The sequence below is a fragment of the Bos indicus genome, chromosome 19 (genome assembly GCF_029378745.1).
Source record: "Bos indicus isolate NIAB-ARS_2022 breed Sahiwal x Tharparkar chromosome 19, NIAB-ARS_B.indTharparkar_mat_pri_1.0, whole genome shotgun sequence".
NCBI classification, from domain to species: Eukaryota; Metazoa; Chordata; class Mammalia; order Artiodactyla; family Bovidae; genus Bos; species Bos indicus.
Genome location: NC_091778.1, coordinates 795719 through 811998, shown reverse-complemented (window position 1 = coordinate 811998; position 16280 = coordinate 795719). Strand labels below are relative to the sequence as shown.

Genomic DNA, 16280 nt, shown 5'->3' with positions numbered 1-16280 from the left:
AATACCAAAAAGCATAAATTAAAAATCTAGAGTAGAGTTTGGAATTTCAAAAGTACAATGTTAAAAAAAAGAAGAAGAAAAAGAAAGAGAGAGAAAAAAAAAAAAAAAAAAACAAGAACAAAGTCGCATAAATTATAAAGTAAATACAGGTACAAAATTGATAACCAATACCAAAAAGCATAAATTAAAAATCTAGAGTAGAGTTTGGAATTTCAGATATACAATGTTATTTAAAAGAAGAAGAGAAAGAAACAGAGAAAAAGAAAAAGACAAAATAAAAAAGGGTCACAGAAATTATAAAAAAAAAAAAACTATATGTACAAAATTGATAACAAATACCAAAAAGCTAAAATTAAAAATCTAGAGTAGAGTTTGGAATTTCAAAAATACAATGTTAAAGAAAAGAAGGGGAAAAAAAAAAAAAAACAAGGTCAAAAAAATTATAAAATTTTTATATATGAAGTTTGATTTTAAAAAAATGGAGTCTTTTTTTTTTTTTGCAAAATAATCGGTTGTAAAAGTGAAAATAAAAGGAATAATAGAGGACTTAAATTTTTTTTAATTAAAAAAAATTAAAAAAAGAAGGAAAGAAAGAATGATCGTAAAAATAGTAATAATATATCTAGGATTTTCTCTGGTTTTGTTGTGAGTATTGTGGGTTCAGTTCATTTTTGGCTAGTTCCTTGGTCCGACTTACATTTCTCAAGATCTATAGGCCCCTTCCTATGTAGTTGGTACTAACCACAGGGTTTTAATCTATTGCCTGTAGCTTCCAAGGCGGTTCCCTCTGTTATATCTTCTTCTGTTTGCTGGTCTCTTCAGTGTCTGGTTTCCGCCCTGACACAAAAGGGATGGTGGAGGACACTTTTTTTTTTTTTTTTTTTTTTAGGCTCACTTGTTCAGTTGCGCTGAGGGGAGGTAGGGAGGGATGCTGCAAACAAACAACACCGGCGTGTGCTTGCAGTGCCTCAGCCACACTGGATCTGCCACCAGTTCACGGTGCTTGTAGCCTCTCTGCCCACGCTGCTCCGCCGGGAACCATCCATGGCCAGCCCTGGGCTGCCTGCACTTCCAGATCCAAGCCGCTCAGGTTCAGGCACTCGGGTAGTCCTCAGAGGCGCAGACTCTCAGTTGGGCCTGCGTTTTGTGCCCTTCTCAGATCCGAGCAGCTCAGGTGATGAGGTGTTTGGCGCGCGCGATTGCTGCAACTTATCGCCTCCCCGCCACTCGGTTATCTAGGTGTGCGACCGGCGCACCTTCTCAGGCAGATGTTGACCGTCCAGACCCTCAAGAAGTTTTAGTTAGCAAATAAGCCTGCTTACAGTTTTATAGATAATGTCTCTCTGGGGTTGCGATTGTCCCCTTCCAGCTCTGGCTGCCTATCACCGGAGGGGGATGGTCTGCCGCCGGCTATCTCTGTTCAGTCCTTTGTTCCATGCGCGGGCCTGGTGGTGTCTTAGGTTAGGGCTGGCTTTTCGTGTGGTAGATATCCCACAGTCTGGTTTGCTAGCCCAAATTATTTTGCACAGATAACGCTCGGGGTATTCAGGCCAGATCCTTCCGAGGCAGCCCGCGCCGCGCCTCCCTGCCCACGCCGCACCTCCCTGCCCAGCCCCCGCTTGCTGATGGCCAATGCAGGCATCTGCGCTGCTTCTCCACTGTGGGAGTTACAGTAGGGCTAGCAATGTGCGGGTTTTAATTGTTTATTTATTTTTCCTCCCTGTTATGTTGCCCTCTGTGCTTCCAAGGCTCAGCACAGATTCGGCAGTGAGAAGGTTTCCTGGTGTTTGGAAACTTCTCTCTTTTTAAGACTCCCTTCCCAGGACGGGACTCCGTCCCTCCCTCTTTTGTCTCTTTTTTTGTCTTTTATATTTTTTCCTACCTCTTTTCGAAGACTTGGGTTGCTTTTCTGGGTGTCTGATGTCCTCTGCCGGCATTCAGAAGTTGTTTTGTGGAATTTACTCGGCGTTTAAATGTTCTTTTGATGAATTTGTGGGGGAGAAAGTGCTCTCCCCATCCTACTCCTCCGCCATCTTAGCTCCTCCCCGATAGGTGTTCCTTTTAAAAAATATAAGCTGTCACTCAATTTCACTTGCTTTCTTGGCATGATATAATATTAACTCAACAATATTTATGATTCAATATCAATAAATTAACCATTTGCATATACTTTCATATATTTAATATATAATATGTATTACATGAGGCCTTCCCAAGGAGCACCACTGTATAGAACCCTGTGTTATTTCAGGAGACACTAAACGTCTGGGTTTTATCCCTGGGCTGGGAAGATCCCCTGAGGGAGGGCATGGCAACCCACTCCTGTATTCTTGCCTGGAGAATTGTGATGGACAGAGGAGCCTGGTCAGACATGACTGAAGAGACTTAACCCACATGCACACACACTTACTACACATATATAACTACTTTCTGCCAAGAAATGTTATATTTGTTAGAGATGAACAAGAAAAACACCATACTTTCAAGGTGTTTACATGTTATTAGATAAATGAATCAAATAAGCACCTATTGATATTTCACATTCAACAAGGGTGAGTACTATGAAGAAAAGTAATTAAGGAGAAGGTGAATAGAAAGAGAAGGTAGTTACTTTACTCTGTTGAGTATTAGTTTCTTATTGCTGCTGCAACAAGTTCCCAAGAATTGGTGGCTTAAAATAACAAGCATGTATCTTATGAAAGGCACTGGGTTAGGTGTTATACATCTCAAGAGGGATATTTGAGTTGTGCTCTCAAGGAACTTGAAGTCTGTGGAGGTCAGGATATGGATAAGCCTGGGATGCAAAATTCAGGTATTGTTAAACAAAACCAAAATCTTCATTCTATTAGTACAGAGGTTCATCACTCACACACTGAGATTATAAATTTGATCCTGTCTATATTTTAGATCAATGAATTTGGGCATCCAAGTCTACTATATCCAGGAAAAAGAAGAGATAATTTGTTGGAAAATATAAGTATCTTTTTTTTTTTCCTGTTAAAATCTAGATTGTAAAATACAGAATTGGGGTATGATAAATTGGTACTAGGTGATCAGTCATGTCCAACTGTTTGTGACCTCATGGACTGTAACCCACTAAACTCTTCTGTCCATGGGATTATCCCAACAAGAATACTGGAAAGAATTGCATTTCCTTCTCCAAGGGATCTTCCAGACCCAGGGATGAAACCCTTGTGTCTTGTGTCTCCTGCATTTGCAGAAGAATTCTTTTACCAGAGTGCCACATGGGAAACCCCAAAGCACATTTATGTCTTTTTTAGTGGGACATTTTTTTTCCTGTGAATATTCTTAGTGTAATGGGGACATCATGTCACTGGTGTGTTAGGACTAGGATTGAAACAGGCTGGAACCTGAGACCTGGGACTCTTTTCTGCAGTGTGTGCACCTGGACAAATGTCTCCTTGAACCACAAATTACAAAGAAACTGTGAAGGACTCAAAGATAACTGTGCACATGCACAGTTGGGCCAATTATGGACAACAAGACACAGAAATACCAACCCTGTCCCTCCCCCCACAAAAAATAAATAAATAATAAGACCAAAAACCCAGCAGCCACTTCTAAAGAGCTGGGAGCAAAAATATAGTGTTGGGAGCAAAACCAAGGTACTTTGCATGCTTCCTGCATTTAATACCACCAAAAAGGTTGCAAACCATATAAATCACACCTACAGCTGATTCTTGGGACCTACCTCTACTCTCACCCCATAAAAGGAACAGCTTGCCCCCCTTTGAGGAGCAAGCAAGGGAACCTATAATGGTTTTCACTCTCCCCACCCCATTGCATCAAGGTCACAATAAAGACTTGCCAGAATTTTTTGCCTAGCCTCATCAATTTCTGTTGATTAAGGAGGGTCAAAATTCTGAATAGTAAGAAGATGGTTTGAGTTCCAATATAACTCTTCCTTTGACCTGTTGCATATTCCTTATAATAATAAAAATAAACAAAGAAAACATGTGTGTATAAGTTTCCCTTCATTATTCAGAGAAAGAGAGGGAAAAAATGAAGTTCTGTGTCAGTTTAATTAGCATAAGTCTTCACATGGAGGATGTAGCAGTGACCTGAAGCATGATATTGATAGACAAGCCTCAACACCAGGACACAGGAAAACCAGGTGAGAATCTAATTGGTTAAACAGCAAGAGTTCTAACAACAGCTTTATTAATTGGACCCATAATAGAAAACTCTAGGTAGGGAAACGTGTTACATTGGACGAAAGTATGATTTTCTCTCATGCTCTTAGAATTACAACCAGAACACAGAGTCATTCTGTCACTAAATTCAAGATTTCTGATACCAAATAGTATCATTTATCTGATAAAGTTAGAGTCTGCTTTTGAACAGTAATAATGCTGAGTATTCCCTTAGGAAAAAGAACTACTGGAAACAACATTTTTGTGACTGAAATGCATACTCAAATGCAATTCTTCCAAATCTCAGAAAGGTATCCTGAAAAGTCAAGATTCCCCAGAAATAAGTATTTGTTTAAAAAATATGAAATTCCTTCACTGTAGTTTACTTTTTACTTGTAACTCCAAACGGACATTAGAAAAAACACAATCAACAATGATCAAGGTCACAATAAGAAAGATAATGGTGAGAGAAATCACAAAGTTAAAAGCATTTATCAGGATAATAAAAAAAAGTCATCCCATCCAAGTATCTATCAAAACAGTCAAAACAATTTCAAAACGATGGTATAACTATGTTGTAAACCAAAACTGAACTATCTCACTATATTCTCTCATGAAGCTTTGCTTCCCAAATACAATTATGTTTTTATAATATTTACAACTGAAATCGTAAAATATTATGTGTAAACATTGCATTTCACTTTTATTTTGTTAATGGTGCTGCAGTATATTGTGTATAGGTACATATAGAATTGATTGAATGGTAGATAAACTATTTGTTATTTATAAATTCATAGGTATGTAAATTTGTAAGTATAAAAACATGCATTTCCATGCTTAGCCACTCAGTCGAATCTGATTCTCTGGTGATGCCATGGACTGTAGTCCACCAGGCTCCTCTGTCTTTGGGACTTTTTAGTAAAGGACACTGGTGAGGTTTGCAGTATTTCCTTCTCCAGGGAGTCTACTTGATTCAGGTCTTTAACCTTCATTTCATGTGCCTCCTGCACTGCAGACAGACTCTTTACCTACTGAGCCATGAAGAAGCCTGTATATAAATATACTTATAGCTTAAAGTAATATAAACTATTATAACCTACAATATATAACCTATAATATAAACTATAATAACCTCAGATATGCAGATGACACCACCCTTATGGCAGAAAGTGAAGAGGAACTAAAAAGCTTCTTGATGAAAGTGAAAGTGGAGAGTGAAAAAGTTGGCTTAAAGCTCAACATTCATAAAAGGAAGGTCATGGCATCCGGTCCTATCACTTCATGGGAAATAGATGGGGAAACAGTGTCAGACTTTATTTTTGGGGCTCCAAAATCACTGCAGATGGGGACTGCAGCCATGAAATTAAAAGACGCTTACTCCTTGGAAGAAAAGTTATGACCAACCTTGATAGCATATTCAAAAGCAGAGACATTACTTTGCCAACGAAGGTCCGTCTAGTCAAGGCTATGGTTTTTCTAGTGGTCATGTATGGATGTGAGAGTTGGACTGTGAAGAAAGCTGAGTGCTGAAGAATTGATGCTTTCGAACTGTGGTGTTGGAGAAGACTCTTGAGAGTCCCTTGGACTGCAAGGAGATCCAAACAGTGTCACCCTGCTTACTCTACTATAGGATCCAAATATTTTATTTTTTCCATGTGTTAGTAACTTCATTAATATTTCTACTATTTCTTGTGAAATTTGGACAATGACATCCTTACAAGGAATACAAGTTTAAGCATACAGCATCTTTAATAAATGGTTAGAAAAAAATGTATTTTGCTGACAGAGTTCTTCCTGCTGGGGTTAGCAGACACAGTGGAGCTACAGGCTATCCTTTTTTCTTTTCTTTTTTTTTTTTGTGTGTGTGTGTGTGATTTACACACTTACAGTTGTGGGAAATATTGGAATGATCCTTTTAATCAGGACTGATTCTCGACTTCACACACCTATGTATTTCTTCCTGGCAATCCTGTCTTTTGCAGATGTTAGTTATTCTTCCACCATCACTCCAAAGATGCTGGTAGACTCTTTATCAGAGAAGAAAACCATCTCCTTTGCTGGCTGCTTTCTGCCCATGTACTTCTTTATAGTGTTGGCCACAACCAAATGCATCCTTTTCTGGTTAATGGCCCATGACTGCTATGTGGCCATATGCAACTCTCTCCTTTACTCCTTGATCATGTCCAGGATGGTCTGCCTGAAAATGGCAGCAGGGGCTTTTACAGCAGAACTGTTGAATTCTTGTTCACACAGGTTATGTGAGCAGCTTGTCATTTTACAGTTCCAATGTCATCCATCACTTCATCTGTGATACCCCTCCAATTTTTAAGCTCTCATGTTCTAATACAGGCCTGCATGAAAGCATCTTTTCCACTTTTGCTGATGTGAATATAGTTGGGACTCTGCTGCTGATCCTCACCTCCTCCTCCTACATTCTCTTCTCCACCTTCTGTATGCATACAGGGGAGGGGAGGCACAAAGTCTCACCTGACAGCCATCATCCTGTTGTATTCCACCTCCATCTATACTTATCTGATACCTTCCTCCAGCTGAAAGTGGCTTCCGTGTTCTACACAGTGGTCATCCCCATGTTGAATCTTCTGATCTACAGCCTCTGAAACAGTGAAGTGAGAAGGCTTTATGGAATGTAATTACTAGGAAAAGGGTCCCTTCATTTCTGGGGTTGTTTGGTTAATTTTCTGAACTAATGGAGTATTTAATAAATTTTAAAATACTGGTTGAAGCTTACTATGATTGTGGGCTTCATTTTCTTAACTTAGTAGAGTGCATATTGAACGTTAAAATGATGGATCAACTTATCATTTTTCATTAGAATATTTTCTAAGTAATCATGTTGTATTCATATCCAAATATATTAATCCAACTGGAGATGGAAATTGCAACCCACTCCAGTATTCTTGTTTGCAAAATCCCATGAACAGAGGTGCCTAGAGGGCTTCTCTGTCCATGAGTTGCAAAGAACTGGACATGACTTAGCAACTAACCTTCATATCCAACAGGATAAGCTAAATTATCAAATTTATATGAAACTCTAAAACTTTCATCTAATTGTTCTATATTTCCACTAGATTCTCAAAAGTACCATGTGTTTTAATGAAACTTTGTTTAGAGAATAAAATGATTAATTATTGGGCTTCCCAGGTGGAACAGTGGTATAGAACCCACCTACCAATGAAAGAGACGCAGGGGACAAGGGCTCGACCCCTGGGTCAGAAGGATCCCCTGGAGAAGGAACTGGCAACCCCCTCCAGCATTCTTACATGGAAAATTCCACGGGCAGAGGAGCTTGGTGAGCTGCAGTCTGACATGGGGTAGCAGAGTGGGACATGACTGAGTACCTGATCATTTAGAGACAAAAGTTACAATATCATATGATCTAATCATATAGAGTATTTTTAAGTTCCATTTAGCTTGGCCTTCTGTGTCAGAATTCATGTTAGTATTAATAGAGATATTGATATATTAAATATGTCAAAAAGATTTAAAATTGATTTCCATTTTAAGTTTTTGAATTATTTCTCCAGGAGATGCTTAAGTCATATTTCAATACTAAACTTTTAATTGTAGCAGTAGACCTTTTATTTCCCTTCTTCTCCTCATGCACATATATGTTCATTAAATAATAATTATGAGCTTATACAAACATATGCTATCAAGAAAATTGTTAACTGACTAGAATGCACCAATTAAAGTAGCACTCCTTGGATTCATTCCATTCTCCATAGATTTCCCAATGCTTTTCTCACTTCCTCTCTCCCAGACTGAGACATATACACAAACCACAAGCACACACATTCGACTATGGCAATTTTTAATCAGTGCATGGCTCCAAAGCAGGTAGGTAAATGCTTGGTGAATGAATGTGGCACATATTATTTATATCAAGTTATATCAAGTTACTGGATTTCCTGTGTATGGGAATCTGTTATCAAGTTAGCAATAAAAATGAGTTAAGATGTGTCTTAATGTTAAAGTTAAGCATTATATGGAGTTAGCTAGGAAGCTGGCTTAGTAGAACTCTGGAGGAAACTGAGTAGGATCCAGGGCTTGCTAAGGAGACAAGACCTGAGATGCTGTCAAGCTAACCTTATGGCCTGGAATGAAAGGTCAGTCTGTTCTAACATCCATTGCCCTATGGTCCACATAGTTGACTCTCACCAAAGGGATATTCATGAAGTCATCAATGTTGTTGGTTCATCCCTGGACCATGCTCTTGCCCCACAGGTCCAAATAGTTATCTGGCCCTGGAGGCCATGCAGCAGACTGATTAGGCTGTTCTCAGAGATGGTTCACTCCTTCAATGAGTGGCTCACGCACATTTTTCTGAACCAGCTGGCTGCTTATGGCTGTATTTTTCTGCTTTCCCTGTCTTGAGTAGGCAATGAAATCATATACATGGTTAAGATATTTCATTAATAAATATCAATATTATATTCCTTGCATCAAATGCTTTAATTTCTAGTATAATTTAGAAATAGAAACAATGTTTGGGAGATTAAATCCAGTTATTCTGTGATTTAGGGCTTCCCCGTAAAGAACCTGCCTGCTAATGCAGGAAACACAGGTTTGATCCCTGGGTCATGGAGATCCCCTGAAGAAGGAAATGGCAACCCACTCCAGTATTCTTGCCTGGGAAAGCCCATGAACAGAGGAGCCTGGTGGGCTACAGTCCATGAGATTGCAGAGTCGGACATGACTGAGTGACTAAGCACCACATTCTGAATTTTAGGTTTTATGCATATCGTATTTTAAACCTTGTTCTCTAATCTGTAAGTCTAGTCTCTTATATTTAGTTACTTTCATTTGCAAAGTCTTCAAATATTTCCAACTTTGGGAACTATTACCACTGAATTATATTTGTTAATTTTAATTAGCTGAATATGTACTACTTTTGAAACTTAAGATTATTTATTTAGCCTTTAATTGTTTGGGAAAATTATTTTAAAATCATATTTTCTTGCTCATTTTTTCAAAGAATTTATTTAAAATATATTATATATATATATATATATATATATATATATATATATATATATAAATTTTCTTTGACTCAAAAGAAATTGAGATCGTAAAAGCATTGAGACCTCTAATTTTGAATTTGGTTTTATCATTCTCTTCTTTAGAATTTGACATTTATTAAACCCTCACTTATGAATGTAGCATTCTTTTGCACCTTTTGCTATTTTCATTTTGTTCTGTTTTTCTAATGTCCCTAGTCTTCTATTTTACTTAAATATTTAACGTTACCACCTACCACTTAGCAACAATATTTTGCCTTATTCGAGGATTTATGAGTATTTTACTTACTAAGGTTAATGAATTTTGAAACGCATACCTTTATGCTTTGTTCAGTCAATATTCATCAGCAATTCTGGAAATCAGAGACTAACTTACAAAATTATGAATATCATAAAGTTGGAAAACTAAGCAAACACACGGGAAAGGATGAAATAATCAATATTTAGGAATCACAAAGATTCAAATATACAACTTTACAAAAATATGAAATTATTGGAGTCCTGCATTTAGGAAGAATAAATGTGCAAAGACAGTTGGTATTAATATATAAAAATGTTTATTTGCATTTGTTAAATATAAATAACATGCACAAAAATAATTTTCATTGGTTAATTTAAAAATAGGAAGTCTTAAATTTTGTAAACAACTATTAGGTAGGGGTGAGGTTAAGTGAAACAAATAAGCTTGTTTAACTTCACACAACTCAATTAAGTTAAAACATAGTGTATTAACTTATAATTATGCTTTAAAAGAGAAAGATAAGTGATATTATGTCAAGAGGAGAAAACAAAGTGGTCACATGTATGGGAAAAAAGTGACATATAAAGTAGTTAAATAGATTTTAAAAGATACAATCTGTAGTAAAAGAAAGCACAATGAACTTCATTGAAAATATGTAGATTTATTGAAATATATGAATTTATAGAAACAATTTTAAAACAAGTAGTCTTTTAGAAACTGTATAAAATGTGGCCATTTGTTGCTCAACTTAGGTACAATTTAATTATTTGGCTTGGAAATTGGTATGTATCATCTTTTTATCTTTAAATTTTGTTATTTTAATTCTACTGTGAAGACTTTGCATATACCTACATTCCATCCTTAAGCCTCGAAACAGTCTATGGGATGTTTCAGTCACTTAATAAAAATTATTATCCTAGAGTTGTTACTAAAGAAGGATGAATCTTGGCCAAGTAATTTCAAGTTTTTGCAAACAAGAGATCAACTGGTTGAAGAGCTATGTCAAAAACTTGGTTTCTGAATTGGGTTCCAATTTCTCAACTTCCTGAAATTGTGTGATCGTTGTAACCTTGTGTTGTAAAACAAATAAACCTATAAGACATCATTCATTATCCATGTTTATGTTGAGTCTGTGTCAGACTCACTAACACACTGGTAAGAGAAGACAGAAAGATGAAAAGAACATACAGACTTGGAAAGTATATGGAGATACATAGTTTATTTAAATGTAAAACAGACCCTTGCTTTCAGATAAAAAAAAAAAAAAATCATTGCCAAGATGCATAATGCTGAGCAGGTTTACCCTATATTTTCTTCTAGATGTTTTATGGTTTCAGGGCTTATATTTACCATTAATCAATTTGAGCTGATTTTTGTTCATGCTGTAAGTTAGGTGTCCAATTTCATTCTTTAACAGGTGGCTATACAATTTTCTCAGTATTATTCTTTGGAGAACTGGTCCTTTTCCCACTGAGTGTTCTTGGCTCCTTTGTAAAATATTAGTTGGCTATACATAAATGTTAGTTGACTATACACAGCCATGCTGTGCAGCATACAGGATCTTAGTTCCCTAACCACAGATCTAACCCAGGCCCCCTACAGTGGAAGTGCAGAGTCTGCACCACTGGACTACCAGGGAAGTCCCTAAAAGACTTGGTCTTAATGCTCATAAAGGGTCCAAAAGACAACATTTTAGGCCTATAAGGAACAGAAGTACAGTATTATTTGCAATAGTGAAGACATGGAAGCAACCTGACTGACCAACAGTGGATAAATAGGTAAAGAAAATATTATATGTGTATATACATCCACACACACAAAACGGAATTAATACCCATAAAAAAAGGAAATCTTGCCATTTGTGACAACATGGATGGACCTTGAGGGCATTGTGCTAAGTAAAAAAAAAAAAAAAAAAAACACTAACCAATTTGATCACATTGACCACAATATTGTCTAACTAAATGAAACTATGATCCATGCAGTGTAGGGCCATCAAAGACAGACAGGTCATGGTGAAGAGTTCTGATAAAATGTGGTCCACTGGAGAATGGAATGACAAATCACTTCAGTATTCTTGCCTTGAGTAACCCATTAACAGTATGAAAAGACAAAACATAGGACACTGAAAGATGAACTCACCAGGGCAGTAGGTGCCCAATATGCTATTGGAGATCAGTGGAGAAATAACTCCAGAAACAATGAAGAGACAGAGCCAAAGCAAAAACAACACCAAGTTGTGGATGTGACTGGTGATAGAAGCAAAGTCTGATGCTGTAAAGAGCAATATTGCATAGGAACCTGGAATGTTAAGTCCATGAATCAAAGCAAAGCAGAAGAAGTGATCAAACAGGAGATGGGAAGAGTGAAGGTCAACATTTTAGGAATCTGGGAAGTAAAATGGACTGGAATGGGTGAATTTAACTCATATGACCATTATATCTACTACTGTGGGCAATAATCCTTTAGAAGAAATGGAATAGCTAACATAGTCAACAAAAGAGTCTGAAATGCAATACTTGGATGCAACCTCAAAAACGACAGAATGATCTCTGTTCATCTCTAAGGCAAACCATTCAATATCAAGATAATCCAAGACAATGCCCTGACCAGTAAAGCTGATGAAGCTTTACCTTCTAGACCTTCTAGAACTAACACCTCAAAAAGATGTCCTTTTCATTATAAAAGACTGGAATGGAAAAGCAGGAAGTCAAGAATCACCTGGAGTAAAAGGCAAATTTGGCCTTGGAGTACAGAATGAAGCAGGACAAAGGCTAACAGAGTTTTGCCAAGAGAATGCACTGGTTATAGGAAATACTCTCTTTGAACAAAAAAATAAAGACACTATACATGAACATCACCAGATGGTCAATACCAAAATCTGATTTATTATATTCTTTGTGATCAAAGATGGAGAAGCTCTACAAAGTCAGCAAAAACAAGACTAGGAACTGACTGTGGCTCAGATCATGAACTTCTTATTGCCAAAATCAGAATAAAATTGAAGAAAGTAGGCAAAACCACTAGACCATTCAGGTATGACCTAAATCAAATCCCTCACAATTATACCATAGAAGTGAGAAATACATTCAAATGACTAGATCTGATAGATAGAGTGCCTGAAGAGCTATGGACAGAGATCTGTGACATTATACATGAGACAAGGATCAAGATCATCCACAAGAAAAAGGAATGCAAAAAAGCAAAATGGCTCTCTGAAGAGGCCTTACAAATAGCTCTGAAAAGAAGAGAAGTGAAAAGCAAAAGAGAAAAGGAAAGATATAACCATTTGAATGCAGAGTTACAAAGAATAGCAAGTAGAGTTAAGAAAGCCTTCCTCAGTGATCAATGCAAAAAAAAAAAAAAAAAAATAGAGGAAGACAATAGAATGGGAAATACTAGATATCTCTTGGTGGGAATGCAAACTAGTACAGCCACTATGGAGAACAGAGTGGAGCTTCCTTAAAAAACTGGAAATAGAACTGACATATGACCCAGCAATCCCACTGCTGGGCATACACACCAAGGAAACCATAATTGAAAGAGACACGTCCCCAGTGTTCATCGCAACTCTGTTTATAATAGCCAGGACATGGAAGCAACCTAGATGTCTATCAGCAGATGAATGGGTAAAAAAACTGTGGTACATATACACAATGGAATATTACTCAGCAATTAAAAAGCATACATTTGAATCAGTTCTAATGAGGTGGATGAAACTGGAGCCTACTATACAGAGGGAAGTAAGCCAGAAAGAAAAACATCAATACAGTATACTAATGCATATATATGGAATTTAGAAAGATGGTAATGATAACCCTGTATGCGAGACAGCAAAAGAGACACAGATTTATAGAACAGTCTTTTGGACTCTGTCAGAGAGGGCGAGGGTGGGATGACTTGGGAAAATGGCATTGAAACATGTATATTATCATATGTGAAATGAATAGTCAGTCTAGGTTCGATGCATGATACAGGATGCTCGGGCCTGGAGCACTAGGATTACCCAAGGGATGGTATGGGGAGGGAGGTGGGAGGGGGGTTCAGGATGGAGAACACATGTACACCCATGGTGGATTCATGTCAATGTATGGCAAAACCTATACAATATTGTAAAGGAAAAAAAGTAAAATTTTGTGGTGATTTTACTTAGTGTATATTTTATTTAAATCAATAATTGATAATTTTATACTGAAATTTTAGCATTATTAATGAGAAGGCTCAATAAAGCTATCAGCAATGGCAACCCACTCCAGTAGTTTTGCATGGAAAATCCCATGGGCAGAGGAGCCTGGTAGGCTGCAGTGCATAGGGTCGCTAAGAGTCAGACACCACTGAGCTACTTCGCTTTCACTTTGCACTTCCATGCATTGAAGAAGGAAATGGTAGCCCACTCCAGTATTCTTGCCTGAAGAATCCCAGGGACAGGGGATCCTGGTGGGCTGCCATCTATGGGGTCGCACAGAGTCGGACATGACTGAAGTGACTTAGCAGCAGCAGCAAACTACTATCAGAAATAGTAGTATAATACCAAATAAGGGATAATAAACACTGATTAGATTATTTATTCTGTTAACTTTGAATTTGTACAATACTGTTGATTATGGACATTAACTAAAGTTAACTAAAGTTCATAAGTGAAATAAAATAATTTCTTTTTTTTCCTAAAAAGAAAAGAAAATTAGAGATACCAAGAGAACATTTCATGTGAAGATGGGCTCAATAAAGGACAGAAATGGTATGGACCTAACAGAAGCAGTATATATTAAGAAGAGCTGGCAAGAATACGCCAAAGAATTATACAAAAAAGATCTTCAGTTCAGTTTCGTTCAGTCACTCAGTCGTGTCCAACTCTTTGTGACCCCATCAGCCACAGCACGCCAGGCCTCCCTGTCCATCACCAACTCCCAGAGCCCACACAAACTCATGTCCAATGATGCCATCCAACCATCTCATCCTCTGTTGTCTCCTTCTCCTCCTGCCTTCAATCTTTCCAAGCATCAAGGTCTTTTCCAATGAGTCAGCTCTTCGCATCAGGTGGCCAAAATATTGGAGTTTCAGCTTCAACATCAGTCCTTCCAATGAACACCCAGGACTGATCTCTTGAGGATGGGCTGGTTGGATCTCCTTTCTGTCCAAGAGACTCACAAGAGTCTTCTCGAACACCATAGTTCAAAAGCATCAATTCTTTGGTGCTCAGCCTTCACAGTCCAACTCTCACATCCATACATGACCACTAGAAAAACCATAGCCTTGACTAGATGGACCTTTTTTGGCAAAGTAATGTCTCTGCTACTGAATATGCTATCTATGTTGCTCATAACTTTCCTTCCAAGGAATAAGTGTCTTTTAATTTCATGGCTGAAATCACCATCTGCAGTGATTTTGGAGCCCCCCAAAATAAAGTCTGACACTGTTTCCCCATCTATCTGCCATGAAGTGATGGGGCCAGATGCCATGATCTTAGTTTTCTGAATGCTGAGTTTAAGTCAGCTTTTTCACTCTCCTCTCGCACTTTCATCAAGAGGCGCTTTAGCTCTTCTTCATTTTCTGCAATATGGGCCGTGTCATCTGCATATATGAGGTTGTTGATATTTCTCCCTGCAATCTTGATTCCAGCTTGTGTTTCCTCCAGCCCAAAATTTCTCATGATGTACTCTGAATATAAGTTATATAAGCAAGGTGACAATATAGAGCCTTGACATACTCCTTTTCATATTTGCAACCAGTCTGTTGCTCTAAGTCCAGCTCTAACTGTTGCTTCCTGACGGCCCAGATAATCACAATGGTATAATCACTCACCTAGAGCTAGACATCCTGGAATGCGAAATGAAGTGGGCCTGAGGAAGCAACACTAAGAACAAAGCTAGAGGAGGTGATGGAATTCCAGTTGAACTATTTCAAATCCTAAAAGATGATTCTGTTAAAATGCTGCACTCAATATGCCACCAAATTTGGAAAACCCAACAGAGGCCACAGGATGGGAAAAGGTCAGTTTTCATTAAAATCCCAAAGGAAGGCAATGCCAACGAATGGTCAAACTACCACACAATTGCACTCATCTCACACACTAGCTAAGTAATGCTGAAAATTCTCCAGTCAGGCTCAACAGTATATCAACCATGAACTTGCAGATGTACAAACTGGTTTTAGAAAAGGCAGAGGAACCAGAGATCAAATTGTCAACATCCATTGGATTATTGAAAAAGCAAGAGAGTTCTAGAAAAAAAAATCTATTTTTGCTTTATTGACTATGCCAAAGCCTTTAACTGTGTGGATAACAACAAACTATGGGAAATTCTTCAAAAGAAGGGAATACCAGACCTCCTGACCTGCCTCTTGAGAAATGTATATTCAGGTCAAGAAGCAACAGTTAAAACTGGACATAGAACAACAGACTGGTTCCAAGCCAGGAAAGGAGTACGTCAAGGATGTATTTTGTCACCCTGCATATTTAACTTGTAAGCAGAGTACATCATGAGAAACACTGACCTGGAAGAAGTACAAGCTGAAATCAAGATTGCCAGGAGAAATATTGCCGGGGTCCAGCCTGGCTGATCCAGGGTATTTGAAAGAAAGACGGCATAGGCGACCTATTTATTTAAATATTTATCAAAGATATAAAGAGTAATAGAATGAGGATAGCTCAATAAGAAAATTCAGTGGAGAAAAGAGGCTGAAATAAGGATAGCTCAGTGAGGAAATTCAGTGGAGAAAAGAGGCTGAATAATTCAGACAGAAGATGAGAGAAAGAACGACATGGGGAGACCAAGTTTTGGTGAACAAGGCCCGCACTTTTTTTCCCAAAGTAGTTTTTATACCTTAAGTTATGCATAGAGGATAATG

At 37.7% G+C, this 16280-nt stretch overlaps 1 pseudogene; it reads left to right on the top strand.

Moving 5' to 3' along the window:
- The first annotated feature begins 5982 nt into the window (after nucleotides 1-5982).
- Nucleotides 5983-6772, top strand: LOC139177734 (olfactory receptor 5F1-like; annotated as a pseudogene).
- Nucleotides 6773-16280: the final 9508 nt, after the last annotated feature.